A 17,201-nucleotide genomic window follows, 5' to 3' on the forward strand; every position below is an offset into this window, starting at 1 on the left:
ATAAAATAGTTATATTACTGGTACCTAAAATAGGGACTAGCACATTCTCAGTACTTGAAAAGACCCGCAGTTCCTGCTTTCCTCTTGTTTATGATTTAGCCTCAAATTAAGTAGCCCTAAATAAAATGTTTTAGTTTTGTCTAAATGGAATCACAGAATATGTGGGTGTGTGTGGGGGTGTGTGTGTGTGTGTGTTCGCACGGCACACATGGGTACACCTCCCCCTGTCTTCTTCCACTGAACCACAGACTTTCAAGATTCAGCTATGTTGATGAATGTACCTTTGATGAGCTCATTCTTTGTTGCTATGTAATATGCCACTGCAAGAATTATTTATTCATTCCATTGTAGGTAATCATCTGAGTGCTTCCAATTTGAAGATATTATGAATAATGCTGCTACGAACATGTTCATACAAATGTTTGGGTGCTTCTCAGCATACAGTTCTGAAGGGTAGCTATGTTAAGAGTAGAAATGCTGGGTCTCAGGTGAGGCATATATTCAATTTTACTAGCTAATGCCTATAGGTTTTCTAGAGTGGTTGTATAAACTTCCATTTCCACCAGCAATACGAGAATTTCTGGTAGTTCATATCCCAATCAACACTGTTATCATTAAATTCCTTCATAATTTATTTTAAACAATCTGTTAGTAGTGGTATTTACTTTTGGTTTCAGTTGGCATTTCCCTAGTTATCAATGGGGTTAAGCATATTTTCATACCCTTGATGGCCGTTTTTATTTCTCTATTGTGAAAAGCAAGCCTGTTCAAGTCTTTTAGATCTTTTTCAATAGGTTGTCTTTTCAAATTGGTTTTAGGACAGCTTTATATAGTCTGCATGTAAACTTTGTCATTTACAGATGACGCAATACCTTCTACTGTGTGCCCTACCTTTTCACTCTCTAAGGTATCTTCATGAATACAATGTCTTCATTTTATTGCAGTCAAATTTATCACTCTTTGTTTTATGATTTGTGTTTCATATTTTAAGAAATCCCCAAAGTCATGAAGATATTCTCTCGTATTATCTTTTAAACTTTTTAATGTTATAATTATTATTAATTTTTGCCTTTCACATTTAGGACTGTAACCTACTTGAAACTCATTCTAGTGTTTAGTGTGAAGTAATGAGTCCAGCTCCATGTTCCCCTTTGTGCATTCAATTCAACCATAAGGCTTCCCTTTCCCCACTGCCATTCAGTGCCATTATTACAAAGTGCCATATGTAGAAGATGTGTTCTACGGTATTTGTTTTGCTCCATTAATCCATGTACCTGCACCTGCACCAACACCATACTGTCTCTGTGCTGGTGGCTTTAGAGTATTGACATCTGGCAAAGCAAAGCCACTCATCTTGTTCTTTACCAAGAGGGTCTTGGCAAACCTTGGTTCTTTGCATTTCCAAATAAATATTATAATCAGCTTGTCTAGTTTCCTAAGAAAAAGTTGAGATTTTGATTGGGATTACATTGAAACAATAGATCATTTTGGGAAGAATTTTCACCTTTACAATAGTATTTCCCAATTCATTCACATGGTGTATCTCTTCATTTAATTAAATCTATGTAAATTAAGTCTATGTAAATATCTCCTACTGTAGTTTTGTGGCTTTCTCTAATGAGGTCGAACACATCTTGTTTTTTTGTTTTTTACCTTTTTGTAAATGGTAACTTTTTTTGTGCATTTCTTACTGGTTATAGATGGGATATAGAAATATAGTTGATTTTTATATATTGATAGTATGTCCAAATGTCTTATTCATTAATTAATTTTAGCAATTTTTCCAGTAATCATTTTTCTAGTAATCATTAATTCTAGTAATTTATCTTTATTTTCTTTCTAAGTACACTGTCATATTACTGGCAAATTGTGACAGATCAATTTCTACCTTTTTATTCTTTATAGTTTTTATTTCTTTTTCTTGCTTTGATAAAGTAGCTAGAACCTCCAAAACAATGTGCTATGTATGTCCTATGAATAAAAGCGGTGATAATGGGCATCCTTCTGTTGTTCATGAACTTAATGAGAATATTATATTTTATGTAATCATTAGATATGATGTTTGTTTATTTTATGAGATACCCTTCATCAGATTAAGGAATTTCCTTATATTTCTAGTTTCTTAGGAGTTTTTTTTTTACCTATGAATAAATGTTGAATTTTATCAAACATTTTTCTTTTGTCATCTACTATGTTGTTTGTGTTTTTTCTCCTTTATTCTATCCAAGTGGTTAAAAAAAATTGAAAAAAATAGATATTCTAACATTGAACAAATTTTGCATTCCCAGAAGGAACCCAAACTGGCTATAATGTATTATATAATCATTTTTATACATGGGTATATTTGGATTTCATTCCCTAACTTTTTTTTCAAAATTTTTGCAGATATGAGTATATCTATAAGTAAGATATGCGCATATATCTATGTGTAAGATTGGCATATGATTTTCCTTCCTTATACTGTTCTTATAAAATTTTGGCATCAAAGTTATGGCAGTCTCCTGAGTTGGAGAGTGTTATCTCCTTTCTCCATTCTCTGGATGAGTTTGCTAGAGACTAGAAATATTTCTTACATAAATGTTTGCTAGAACTCACTGTTGAAGTCATCTCAGTCTGTAGTTTTCTTTGTGAAAACATTTAATTCAAATTTAAAGTAGTTATAAGACCGTTTTCTGTTCCATCTTTTGAAAATTTTAGTAAGTTGTATTTTCTCAGGACATGGCAATTTCCTCTAAAATTTTCAAATTTATAGGTTTACAGTTATTCACAATAACCTCTACTTATCTTTTCATGTTTGAACAATCTATTGAGATCCTCTCTTTTGTTCTGAATAATAGCTATTTGTTTATTCTCTTTTTTCTTTATCAGTAGTGTAGAAATTTATCAATTTTATTCATCTTTTTAAAGAACTAATTACCAGCTTGTTGATGCGCTTCCTATTGTATTTATTTTCTATGTCATTAATTTCTGTTTTTATCTGTATTAGTTCCTTACTTCTATGTTCTTTGGATATATTGTGCTATTCTTTTACTAATTTCTTAATATGAATATTTAGCTTGTTCTTTTGTTCCTGTAAGGAAAAGTACTGCAAGTTATTGATTTTACTATGTAAGTTTTGACATGTAGTACTTTTATTATTTAGTTTAAAATATTTTCTAGTTTATAATCTGAATTGTTCTTTTATTCATGGGTTTTTTGCAAGTATATTTTAAATGTATAAACCTCTGAGGGTTTTTTGATCTTTCATTATTTATTTCTAGCATAACTGCATTGTAGTAAAAGAATACACTTTGTATTACTTCAATCTTTTGATATTTTTGAAGTTTGCCTGACAGCCTAGTCTATAGTCAACATTTGTAAAGGCTCCTTATGCTCTAAAGGGGTGTGTGTGTGTGTGTGTGTGTGTGTGCCCGTGTGTATTCTGCAGTTGTTGGGTGCAGTGTCCTGTAGTTGTTAACTATGTAGTTCAAGTAGTTCTATACTCTTACTGAGTTTTTTGGTTTTGTTTTTAATTAATCTAGCAGCTACTGAGAGACATGTGTTAAAATCTTTTATTGTGACTCTGAATTTAACTATTCCTCTTTACAGTTGTTATTTTTCCCTTATATATTTTGAAGGCATAAAAATTTTTAATTATTCTATCTTCCTGGTGAGATGAACTTTTAGCATCATGAAATAACTTCATGTACCCTAGTAATGTTTCTAACCCTAAACATCTATTGACACACCATTCTAGCATTCTTTTCATTACTATTTGAGTTGTATATAGTTTTCTATTCTTTTGCTCTCAAACTTTCTATATCTTTAGGTTTTAGATGTGGTTTTTGTAAAAAATACATAGCTGGATTTTTTTATTATCCTGTATAAAATTTTAAATCTGTATTTTGAACTAATTTTACAATTATAGAAAAGTTGCCAAAAAATGGCAGAGTTTCTTACACCCCTTATTCTACTTCTAATGTTTACATCTTACATAACCATGGTGTACTATCAAGAAGAGGAATCTAACTTTGGCACAATGTTACTAACTAAGTCACAGACCTTATCTGAATTTCACCAATTTTTCCATTGTCATTTTTCTGTTCCAGGATCCTACCCAAGATCCCACTTGGCATTTGCTTTTCACTTGTCCTTGGTCTCCTCTATCCTGTGACAGTTCCTCTGACTTTCCTTGTCTGTCAGGAGCTTGAACACTTTTGAAGAGTACAGATCAGTTATTTTGCAGAATGGCCCTCGACTGGGGTTTGTCTTATATTTTCTCATCCTTAGAAGGTTAGGAATCTTCGGCCAGAATATCACAAAAAACAATGCTGTCTCCTTCTCAGTATATTATATCAAGGGTGTCATGATACCAATATATGTAATTACCAGTTAACGTTTGCCTCGATCGCTTGGTTCAGTTGGTGTCTGCTGACTTTTCTACTGTGAAATTACTCTCTTTCTCTCTGAAGTGGATAAATGTCTTGGAGGAGATAACTTGAAAACAGGAAAAGCCTGCTTCTCCTCAAACTTTTGCCCACCAAATTTAGCATCTTTAAGTAGCTATTATCTGCAACATTTATTACTATGATATTTGCCTAATGGTAAATTCTCTATTTACCACTTTTCTTTTAAACTTATTAGTTGGAATTCTATTATGAAGATCTGCCTCTTCTCCCTGATTCATTTATTCAATTATTTATTCATACCAAAAAAAAAAAAAAAACTCTGCTGTATTCTATTTGTTAGAAGTAAGTCACTAGGACCAGCCCATACTCAAGAAGATGGAATTTCAGAATGGCATGAATACCAAAAGGTGTGGTCAGTGGGGACCATCTTAAAGCTGCCTACCATCCCTGATATTCCTAAATAAAGTCTTCTACTATTTTACATTTAATATTATCATTAATTCCACCTGAGATGATCATTTTAAAGATATCTACTACAGTTAATTCTCTGTATAACCCCATAATAAAGGATCCTTTTTATAAAGGAGGCACCAAATAAATTAGCTTTTTTCAAACAACACAACCAAAGTATACACAACTAGGTTAGGAACATCAGTCATTTAATCTTGTACAGTGGTCTAGAGTCTGGTCTCTGGAGTCAAACATAAGTAGATTAAAGTTGAGTTCTACCACTCAGTAGTTGTGTGATCATGTACAAATTAGGTAACCTCTCGACACCTCAGTTTCATCATAAGTCCAATGGAGATAATATTAGTATCTTCCTCAAGGGTTGTAACATTGGACAATTATCTTTGGGGTTATGTCCAATGTTGAACCTATTCCTATTTGAAAGAATCCAATTGTTTTGAGTCCTGTATTTATCCTAGAGAATTATTATTCCTAACATCTTAAGCCATTTTTTGCCTCATTCTAATACTTACACACTGTGGTTTAATACATTTGTATCTATTTCCCCCGTTACATATGTATCTTCCATGGTGCAAAGATCAGCTTGATGTCCCCTGTACTTACCACAATCCCTGGTTGTGCAGGGATTCATGGCCCATATAGATTTGTTGAAGAAATGAATGAATGAATGAACAGAATGGAATAGACTTCATAGATTCACTTCACCATTATCTGTGTTAGTATCATGAACAACTTTTGGGTAGAAAACCCAACCTTGCATATTTGGCTACCAGTTTCAATAAATCTCACATATATGTACAAAAGAATTTTGTACATGTAACAATTGGAACTATTAAACCACTATTTTTGATTTCCAATAATTTTATTTAAAATATTTTAATGTTAAAATTTATTTTCTTTGGCCGAGCACGATGGCTCACACCTGTAATCCTAGCACTCTGGGAGGCTGAGGCAGGAGAATCGCTTGAGCTCAGGAGTTTGAGACCAGCCTGAGCAAGAGTGAGACCTCGTCTCTACTAAAAATAGAAAAAATTAGCCAGATATGGTGGCAGGTGCTTGTAGTCCCAGCTACTCGGGAGGCTGAGGCAGGAGGATCACTTGAGCCCAGGAGTTTGAGGCTGCTGTGAGCTAGGCTGACGCCAGGGCATTTGCCTATCTCAAAAAATATATATATTTTAGTAGATATTTGGAAGTGGAGAAGGGATATTTTGTTACCCATCCTGTCATGTTCAACTGTGCTCAAAACCAGCTTGTATGGGTATTGATAAAAAAAAAATCCACATAGTACCAAATTTTCATAATCACTAAGTATGTGGGGAAACCTACAGATTTCCTCTATGGTGAGCAATAAAGGGAAAATCTATGAATGTGGGGAAGAGCAACTGGGAACATTCCCAACAATAATTTCTGATTCACCTGTCCTGTGACTTTTTGCTGACTTTACCCTGTTACCACCACATTTGCTCTCACCTTTTCTCACTCCAGCCTCAGAATGAACACAGACGCTTCCCTTACCGTCCCACAGCAGAGCTGAGACTAGACTGAAACAGGGGACCAGTTTTATTAAGGCCCTGATGATAACGGAAGGCAATTATAACTTCTAGTGTACCTGGTGATGGCCTGCTGGCTCTGACTGCTCTCTGAACCTGCCAACACCAGACCTCAGGTCCTTGGGGTCCCCAGCATGACTGCCTCTGTGCTGCTATAGGTTTTCCTCATTGCTTAGGACACAGCTTGCTTCGATGAGGCAGAAGCCATTGTTTCTACACCAAACAAGAATGCCATTAGTGACACCCAGATGCCTAGAGTCTAAGACTGAGAGAGATGACCACAGAGAAGAATGTGACTTTCCCCAGTCTCAGGTCTACCTCTAAGGCCTCACTTTCTGTCCAGCATATTCTAATTCCCAGGGTAGTCATCAATTACTACTTTTTCCCTCTCAAGAGACACCACAGCATGACCATAGGGTCATGACCTTATTTTACAGATTCTATGGGACAATTTTCTTATCAACATAATAAGACCTAACAATTATTTAGCAGTGCTAAGACTTTATATATAGTAATTACATTTACATTTACTCTCCACAATAATCTTATGAGGTCAATAGTATTGTTACCCTGTTCACAGGGAACAAACACCTAAGTGACTTGCCGAAAATTACACATCGTAAGTACCACAAACTCAGATCTGACGTTAGAATCCAAGTTCATAACCAAATGTCCAACATTAGTGCAAGGGCCATACCTATAAATTTGCCAGGGCCACAAGGTTATCCAAGAGGTAGCATTTCATTCTCGTAGCTATTATGGAAAAACCCTAGGTTTGGGAATTGGATGCTTCTGGTTCAGACCTGACTCTGTCACTTACTAGATGTTTGGTGACATTAAACAGCATATGCAAACTCTCTGAGCCTTAGTTTCCTACTTCATTAGCTTATTGTAGGATTGAAAGAGATAGTGCATGCAGTGTACCTAGGACTACCTGGTACTTGGTAGGTGTTTGGTAAATGCTAACTGAAATACTATGACTGAATTACTTCCTGATTTCTACTTCCTCTATGCCCAATACCATTTCTACTTGTTTGAAAAGTCCAAATTCAGTATATTTACAGGTAAATGTCTAAAATAACTTAAAATCCATAAAAAAATCTTATATTTCATATTGTGATGCTAAATATTATCTTTATAGGTAGCATGACTATCTTAGTTTGTTTGGGCTGCTATAACAAAATGCCATAAACTAGGTAGCTTATAAACAAAAAGAATTATTTTTCTCACAGTTCAGGAGTCTAGGAAGTGCAAGCTCAAATGCCAGGAGATTCAGTGTCTGGTGAGGGCTCACTTTCTGCTTCCTAGATGGTGCCTTCTTGCTATGTCCCCACATGGTAGAAGGAGAAGGGCAGCTCTCTGGGGCCTTCCTCATAAGGGCACTAATCCCATCCATGAGTGTTCCACCCTCATGACCTGAACACCTCCCAAGTTTCCCACTTCCAAATGCCATTATATTGATGATTAGGTTTCAACATATGAATTTACAGGAGGACACAAACATTCAAACCATAACAAGACCATATAAGTTATCTTGCAAACTCAGGCACTTAAAGTGTAAGGCAGCAATATTACACTTATATGATAAAAAACACTTTCTGTTACAGACTCTAAATATTTTCCTGTGATTGGAATAGGCAGTAAAAAGAAAAAAAAAATGATGATATATGAGTGATAATTTTAGGAAGCCATACTCTAATACATCTGGATGAAACAATGTTTAAGAGATCTGCAAATAAATCTATCATATACATATCTATATTTGTACTATAGACTCCCACAGATATTTTTCATTTTTATACATAATAATAGGGTATTTTTTATTTGGTTGTTTGTTTGTTTATTGTTTGTTTTGCTCATTTGAATGTCCTTAGAAGATTTAATGACATTTTTTGATGAATTAATGTATGCCTTCCTCCACACTTCTACCCAACACTTTCACTTAGAAAACAGAAAAGATAAGTACCTATACACAAATACACAATAGCAAAAATGTTTTCTTGGTCCAACCAAAGAGTGGCCTTTTTAAAAAAAAATCTAATTCTTATTAAAAACAAAGGTTTCAGATAAACTATTTCAAAGTCAATATTGTGCTTTTCGTAAATATTGCTTAACATTTAATGAGCTTTAAGCTTATTGCCCTGTTCAGTAAACTACGCCGTCCGTTTGCCAGGGTATACATTTCCCAGCCAGTTAATCTTGGAGGGTATGCTAGACAAGGATCCTGTGAGTCTTTTACTGAAACTGTTTCTTTATGAAAGGGTAGATGCTAGCTTAAAACTGCTTTGAGAACTTTTACAGATAAAGTGCTGCAGCCACATTCTTTGGGATTTTGATTGTTTTATAGAAGATGCTAAAAATTTTTATATATTTCTCACAATATAAAGTAGATAGATCAATGGATGGATTCACTATAGACAGTGTGGATATGCAGAAAGAGAAAAATTAAAATCCCATAATTCAATCAGGAAGGATAACCACTTTTAACATCTATCCCTATATACATTTTTTATATACAGATGGTCCCCTATTTACAATGGTTTGACTTAAGACTTTTCAACTTTTCAATAGTGTGAAAGCAATATGCATTCAGTAGAAACTGTACTTCAAGTACCCACACACCATTCTTTTTTTCACTTTCAACACAGTATTTAATAAATCACATGAGATATTCAATACTTTATTATTAAATATGCTCTGTTAGATGATTTTGCCCAACTGTAGGCTAATTTAAATGTTCTGAGCACATTTAAGGCAGGCTAAGCTAAGCTATGATGTTTAGTAGGTTAGGTGTATTAAATTCATTTTTGACTTAGGATATTTTCAACTTATGATGGGTTTATCAGGGTATGACCCTGTCATAAGTTGAGGAAATCTGTACATAAAAACAGGAACATACATATTGTTTTATAGGCCAATGTGTCTATATTTTCTATTCAAAAAGATATCATAAACATCATCCAGTATAAATAAATATTCATTTACAAAAACAATTTTTATTAACTAAAGAGCAATTCACACTGTCCTAATGGATCACTTCTGGTTTCAGTTCCTGCATATGAGGGGCTTGGATGTCATCACATTCTTTCCTTAACAGCTTTATTGAGATACACTTCACATACTTTACAATTAATCCATTAAAAGTGTACAATTTAATAATTTTTGTATATTGACCAAATATGTGCAAGCATCATCCCAGTCAATTTTAGAACATTTTTATCACATCAAAAAGAAACCCCGTACCTTTAGCTATCATACACCAGACCCCCATGCCCCTCCATTCCACCAGGCGTACAAAACCACTAATATACCTTCTGTCCTACAGATTTCCCTATTCTGAACATTTCATACTAATGGAAGCATATAATATGTGGTCTTTTGTAAGGGATTCCTTTCCATTTTCAAGGTCCATTTATGTTGTAGCATATACTAGTACTTCATTGATTCTTATGGCCAAGCAACATCCCATTGCATGGACATGCCACATTGTATTTATCCATCCATCAGTTGATGGACATTTGGATTATTTCCACTTTGGCTATTATGAATAATGCTGCCATGAACGTTTGTGTACAAGCTTCAGTGTGAACATATATTTTCATTTCTCTTCGATATACACCTAGGAATGGAATTGCTATGTTGTATGATAACTCTATGTTTAATCATTTCAGGAACTGCCAGACTGTCTTCCAAAATGACCACACCGTTGTATATTCCCACCAGCAGTGTATGGAAGCTTCCAATTTCTCCACATCCTCACCAATACTTGTTATTAGCTGGCTTTTTAATTCTAGCTATCCTGGTAACTATATTGTGCATTTGATTTGCATTTCTATGATTATTAATGATAGTGAGCATCTTTTCATGTGCTTATTGGCTATTTGTATATCTTCATTACAGAACTGTTTATTAATTTCTTTTGTCCATTTGTTTTTTTGGATTATTTATCTTATTGAGGTGCAAGAGTTCTTTATATGCCCTGGATGCCAGACCCTTATCAGATATATAATTCACAAATATTTTTTCCCATCTTGTGTGTTGTATTTTCACTTATTTTATGGTATCCTTTGAAGCATAAAAATTTTCAATTTTGATGAAGTGAATTTTTTCTTTTGTTGCTCATGTTTTTTTCATCATATCAAAAATTTTTTTGCCAAATTCAAGGTCATTAAAGTTTACGTTTGTAATTTCTTCTAAGGATTTTGTAGTTTTAGCTCTTACTAAATTTTAGAATTATAGAATCAGCCTGTTAATTTCTACAAAGAAGTCAGCTGGGATTCTGATAGAGACTGTGCTAAATCTTTCAGTCACTTTGGGGACTATTGCCATCTTAACCATGCTCAATCTTCCAATCCATAACTATGAGATTTTTTTTCTATTATTTAGATCTTCTTTAATTTCTTTCAACAATATTTTGTAGTTTTCAGAGTATAAGTTTTGCACTCTTTTGTTAAATTTATTCCTAAGTGTGTTATTCTGTTTGATGTTATTGTAAATAGAATTATTCCCTTAATTTCATTTTATTGTTCATTGTAAGTCTATAGAAATACACTTGATTTTCACATATTGATGCTGGATCCTGCAACCTTGGTGAGCTTGCTTCCAAGTTCCAATAGTTTTTTACCACTAAAAGTTGCTAAGGATTTTCACATATGACATCATGTTATTTGTGAATAGAGAAAGGCCAAAGACAGGAAGCAAGTACAAAACTGAGATTATACCATGCTACCCATCTCCCCACATCTTGCCACCACACCAACAAGGCTCCAATATAATATCAGTGAATTACATCTGAAAGTGCTGCAAGAAAGAGTCTCTGAGGAGGAGCACATAGGGAAGCCCGAAGTCAAGACAGAAGATAAAAATTAAGACGTTAGTGGAATTTGATACCTCTAGCACTTATAACTACCACAAATGTTAAGCACCTCCCATCTTCTTAGCTAGATTAACCTAAATCCAACCACTGAAGGCTTCTTTACCTCAGTTTCTTTTATCCCACATATCATGTCTAGCATTCAACAAAAAATTATAAGTCATGATACTTGGGAAAAAAAAAGCATGATCTGGAGAGACAAAAAAAATCATTAGAACAAGGTTCAAATGTGACAGAGGTTTTTCAATGATCAGACTGGGAATTTTAAATAACTATGATTAATATGCTAAGGGTTCTAATTGAAAAAAGGTAGATAACATGTAAGAACAGATTTGAGTAATGTTAAGTAGAGACATGGAAACTCTAAGAAAAAACAAAAGGAAGTACTAAAAAAACAGAACAATGTTAACAGAAATGCAAAATGCCTTTGATGGACTCATTAGTAGATACAACATGCCTGAAGAAAGAATTGGTGAGCTTAAAGGCACGTCTCTAGAAACTTCTCAAACTGAAATTCAAAAAGAAAAAAAAATTTAAAAAAACGTAACAGAACATCCAAGAACTGTGGGAAAATTTAAAGAGTTGTAACATATACACAATGGAAATAATAGAAAATAAAGAAAGAGGGAAAGGAACAGAAGAAACATTTGAAGTAATAAGGGCTCAGAGTTTTCCAAAATTATTGACAGATATAAAACCATACATCCAGAAAGCCTAGAGAATACTAAGCAGGATAAATACCAAACCAAAAACCAAAACCAAAACCAAAACCAAAAGCACCTACTAGGCATATCATATTCAAACTATAAAGAATCAAATAAATAGAGCAAATCTTGAAAGAAATCAGCTTATCTATAGAGGAATAAGAATAAGAATTACATCAGGCTTTTTGTCAGAGACCAGGTAAGCAAGAAGAGATTGGAGTGAAATATTGAAAATGTTGAAAGAAAAAAAAAAAGCCAACCTAGAATTCCATATTCAGAGCAATTATTTTTCAAAAGACTTTCTCAGACAAACAAAGCAGGGAATTCATGGCCAGCAGATCTGCCTTGAAAGAAATATTAAAAGAAATTCATCAGGCACAAGGGGAATGATATAGGTCAGAAACTTGCATCCACACAAAGAAGAGTGGGGGAGGGGCTTCAAGATGGCTGACTGGAGGCATCTGGTTCTCACCTCCCTCCCCCAGCAAAGGAGAACCAGAATAGTCAGCAGGTAATCACACTTAGAATAGATCCTCTAAGAGAGAACACTGGTATTCAACAGAGAAATAATAGGAAACACCCAAATCAATGAAGTGAGGCAGCCTACTCAGCCAGATGGGCTGGGAGCTGGGAGAGGCTCGCCAATGCAAGGAACAGGTAATGAGAAACTCCCGATGGTGCACATTCTCACTGGGGATTCCTGCCATCCCAGCCACAGAAGAGCCCCTAGATCCTCACAGCCCCAAGACTAACACAGGGAGCTGCCTGGAGACTGGATGAAGGCATTGCTCCAGAGAAGAAGCGTACACTGGGTCCCACACAACCCCTGGATCTTAATAAGCTACATCAAGGTGCCATATTAATATCCCAGCCATCAGACTGCATCCTGCCCTGGGGCCCAATAGCCCCAGGATCTCCACATCCATGGAGCCCACTGACATTCCCCACCTGCAGCCACCACCTCAGCTGGCTGTTGCCACCAGGGCTGAGGCACAAGCCATTGGCAATGACCCTGATGCCCCCAGCAGCAAAGCCAGCAAGCATTTTCACATGCCCTGAGGACAAACTCCCCTGCCCACAGCTACTGCTGCTGTGGGCTGCACACCAGGCCCAAAGCGTAGGTGACACCGCTCCACAGCTGCCTGCCTATGTCTGCTGCAACTGAAAGCAACCCCACGCTCCCCCATAGCAGCGCTGCTGTGCAGCCACTGCTGCCCAACCAAGCGTTCCAGCAAGGACCAGGGGATCACCCACCCCTGCCTGCCATGGCAACACCTGCATGCAATACCGGGGGAACTGAGCACAGGTCTGCCCAGCCCAGCTCCACCCCCTCAATGCCTGAACATACCCTCTGGGGGCCTAGGAACCAGCCAACCTAGTCCACCACCTGTTGACATCTGAGCACTCCTCCTGGGGGCCTGAGGTCAACCCACTCAACCTGTTGCTACCAGCACAGCTGGCACCCACCTGCATGTCACCTGAAGTCCTGAAAGCTGGCTCATCCTGCCCATCACAGCCACCACCACCCCAGCACAGATTGCATGGGAGCCAGACAGTTGTCCCACCACTGCTACTGCCATAGCCCACACCATACTCATTGCTCAGGGGCCCAAGAACACACTCACCCACCTAGCCCACTGATGCCACTACCAGCACCCAAGAAAACCTCCTGAAGGCCCAAATATTGGCCTGCCTGGGCCTGCTAACACCAGTCCCGGTGTACCCACCCTGCTGCTGCCAACAATGGGGCCTAAGGATAGGCCCACCTGAGGTCCCCATTCCCAGCAAAATTCACCACAGTCTTCACTAACAACCACACCCTTAGCCACTGAGGAAAGTCACAGACACCACTGACATTATTTACAGCCAAAGAAATCATGCAGAAACTACACTATTGCACACATCCAGAGCCAAAGCCAAACTGTCCTACCCAACCAACACCCCAGATACATCTTCAGAAAACGTCATCTCCTACCAAAGCAAATTCAAAAAATTAGAAGAAGCAACTATTACACCAGATGTGCAGATATTGACATAAGCGCACAAGAAACATGAAAAAGCAAGGAAATATGACAGTTGCAAAGGAACACAATAATTTTCCAGCAACAGATGCCAACCAAAAAGAAATTTATAAATTCCTGGGAAAAGAATCCAAAATAATATTAAAGATCAGTGAGATACAAGAAAATACATAAAACCTATACAAAGAAATCATAAAAATAATTCAGGAGATGAATGAGAAATTTACCGAAGAGATAGATACCATGAAAAAAAGAGCGAAGAAGTCAAGAAGTCGTCAAGGTGGCTGACTACAGACACTGGATGCCAGTTCTCCTAAGAAAGAAGAATCACTGTTACAAGTGACAGTCATAACTCAAATAGACTATCAAGGAGAGAGCGCTAGGGCATAGCGAAGAACTGACAGGAAGAAGCTGGGGCACAGGAAAAGGAGGAAGCAAGAGGCTGGCAGAGATTGGCTAGGAACCCTGAAGGACTTGGTATTGCCTGGAAAAGGCAGGTGGGAGGTGCTTTCACTTCCTGGCCCCTGAAGTGAACTGACAGCATCCGGTCTGTGGGAAAGCTCCTCTGTCCTGGTGAAACCAAACACTAGTTGGGGACTTCTCAAGGGCATTGTACTAAACTGCAAACGCGCGCTGGGATGCTCACCTTCCTCCTAGACTCTAGCGAGGCAGCAGGGCACCAAGCCGGGGATGCAGACATCAGGGGACTGTGCCCTGCCCAGGGAACTCCAGCCTTTGTGTCTCTACATTGCAGGAGCCCCCACTGACACTCTCGGGTGCCCACTCAGAGGACAGGAGCCACACAGGGCTGGCTGGACCCAGGGGAGCTGCAGGGTTCCAGTGGTCTAGCCCTCAGGGAGTGCTGCCCCTCAGGGAAGGGAGCGTGCAGCCCACCAAGGGAGCCAGCCCTTGGGACAAGGGAAATCAGAGCAAGTATTTTCCTAAGTCCAGGAGTGTCCCCTCTCGTGGGCGGGGAGCAGGGGCACCACGTCGGGCAGACATAAAGAGACTGAGTTGGCTCTTCAGGGAACGAGCGTAATTCCAGCCCGCTCAGGGCTCGCATTCAGGTGTAGGGAGGGGAGATTCCCCCCGCCCCCGCGCCCACCTCTGCAGACGCAGCCGTGGTACTCCCGCTGGAAGCCGGCACAGGCGCGCCGGAGGACCACCTTTCTAGGGCTGTAGGAGTGGCTGAGTCCCCACCGGCCGTGTAGCCACCAGGCTCGGCTTGCGGAAAGGCTGGATCTCTCCGCACTTCGTCACCAGCGGAGAGCAGGAGGGCTGGGGGCAGTGTTTTGGGCTGGGGGAGGAGGCTTTGTACCATGGCCATTCCCGCGGTGAGCTGCAGGGCAGGTGTATTTTATGACTCTCAGCTACACTTCCACCTGGAAATAGATAGCAGTGTCTACTGAATTCAGCTACCTAGGCACCAGGACGGGGACATGACAGGGAAACGAATCACATTCCTACTGAGGCTGTGGCTGGGGCAACCCCCTAAGCCCCATCCACGGAGACCTCAGCACATTCCACCAGGAACTCCGCCACCAACCCGTCAGGGCCTGCTGCCCGGCTCACCCCTGGGGACCCAAGTGGACCCACTGGTCTGCCCAGTACAGCTCCACCCAGTTTCCTCCCTCCTTCCGGGGCTGAGCAGGAAGCTCAGCCCAACGTGCATTTCTATGGTAACTAAGAGCTTCTCCTGGTAAACAAAAACCAAGCATATACCTGATTGCTAATGCCGCAGCCAGGAATTACCTGCAAACGCCACCTACTGGAATGGAAGTCAAACTGCACAATCCACACACAATCTGCTGAAATAAGGGCACAACACTTCAGAATGGGGTCAGATTCTTGAGACCTTCCATAGCCTCTAAGGAGGCTGTGAGCCTGCTCACATGCCTAATACAAATACTTTACTACTACAACAAACATTTGAGAAAGCCACCACACTAAGGCTAACTATAACCAATGGATTTATAAAGCCTTTACCACTGAAAGCACCCTGAAGCAAAGCCAAATGACCATATGTGACATACATTATGGTCACATATTCAAGGAGGAAAAATTCCTATCCAAATGAAAGTAAATTAAAAAATAAGAATAGTTTCTCCAGGTGAGAAGGAACCAGTGTTAAAAATACTGGCAATATGTAAAAGCAGGGTGTTATGCACTCCCCTCCCAAAGGATCACACTAGCAATGTATGCTAACCAAAATGAAAATTCTGAAATGCCTGATAAAGATTCAAAACATGGATGTAAAGAAATTCAGTGAGATCCAAGAGAAATCTGAAAATCCATACAAAGAAATCAGAAAATCAATTTAGGATATGAATGAGAATTTTACCAAAGAGAGAGATGTTTTAAAGAAAAACCAAACAGAACTTCTAAAAATGAAAAATTCATTTAAGGAATTGCAAAGTACAATTGAAACCTGCAACAATGGACTAGATGAAGCAGAAGAAAGAATCTCAGAACTTGAATAAAAATCTTTTGAATTAATTCAGTCAGAAAAAAATAAAGAAAAAAGAATTTTAAAAAGTGAACAAAGCCTTGCAGAACTATGGGATTACATAAAACATCTGAGCATATGAATCATAGGTATTCTCAAGGGAGAAGAAAAAGCAAAAAAGTTGGAAAACCTACTTGAGGAAATAATTGAGGAAAACTTCCTTAGTGTTGCTAGAGATTTAGTGATCTAGATACATGAGGCTCAGAGAACTCCAGGGAAATATGCCACAAGAAGGATTTCATCAATACATATAATCATCAGACTATCTAAAGTCAACATGAAGGAAAAAATCCTAAAATCGGCAAGAGAAAAATGTCTAGTCACCTATAAAGGAAATCACATCAAACTAACAGTGTGCTTCTCAGAAGAAACTTTACAAGCCAGAGTGGGTCTCATTTTCAGAATTCTTAAACAAAAAAAAAATTGTCAACCACAAATTTTGTATCCTGCTAGAATAAGCTTCATAAGTGAAGAAGAAATAATCTTTCGCAGACTAGCAAAGGGTGAGAGAATTCATCACCACTAGACTGACTCTATAAGAAACACACAATGGAGTTCTAAACATGGAAAAGAAGGATCGATAACTTGCCATTGTAAAAACACATGAAAGTATAAAACTCACAAATCTTGTAGGACAATTACACAAATGAGGCTATAAAGCAACTAGATAAAAATTAACATTACAGCAGGA

This window comes from Lemur catta, chromosome 9 (assembly GCF_020740605.2).
Source record: "Lemur catta isolate mLemCat1 chromosome 9, mLemCat1.pri, whole genome shotgun sequence".
In the NCBI taxonomy this organism is placed as follows: Eukaryota; Metazoa; Chordata; class Mammalia; order Primates; family Lemuridae; genus Lemur; species Lemur catta.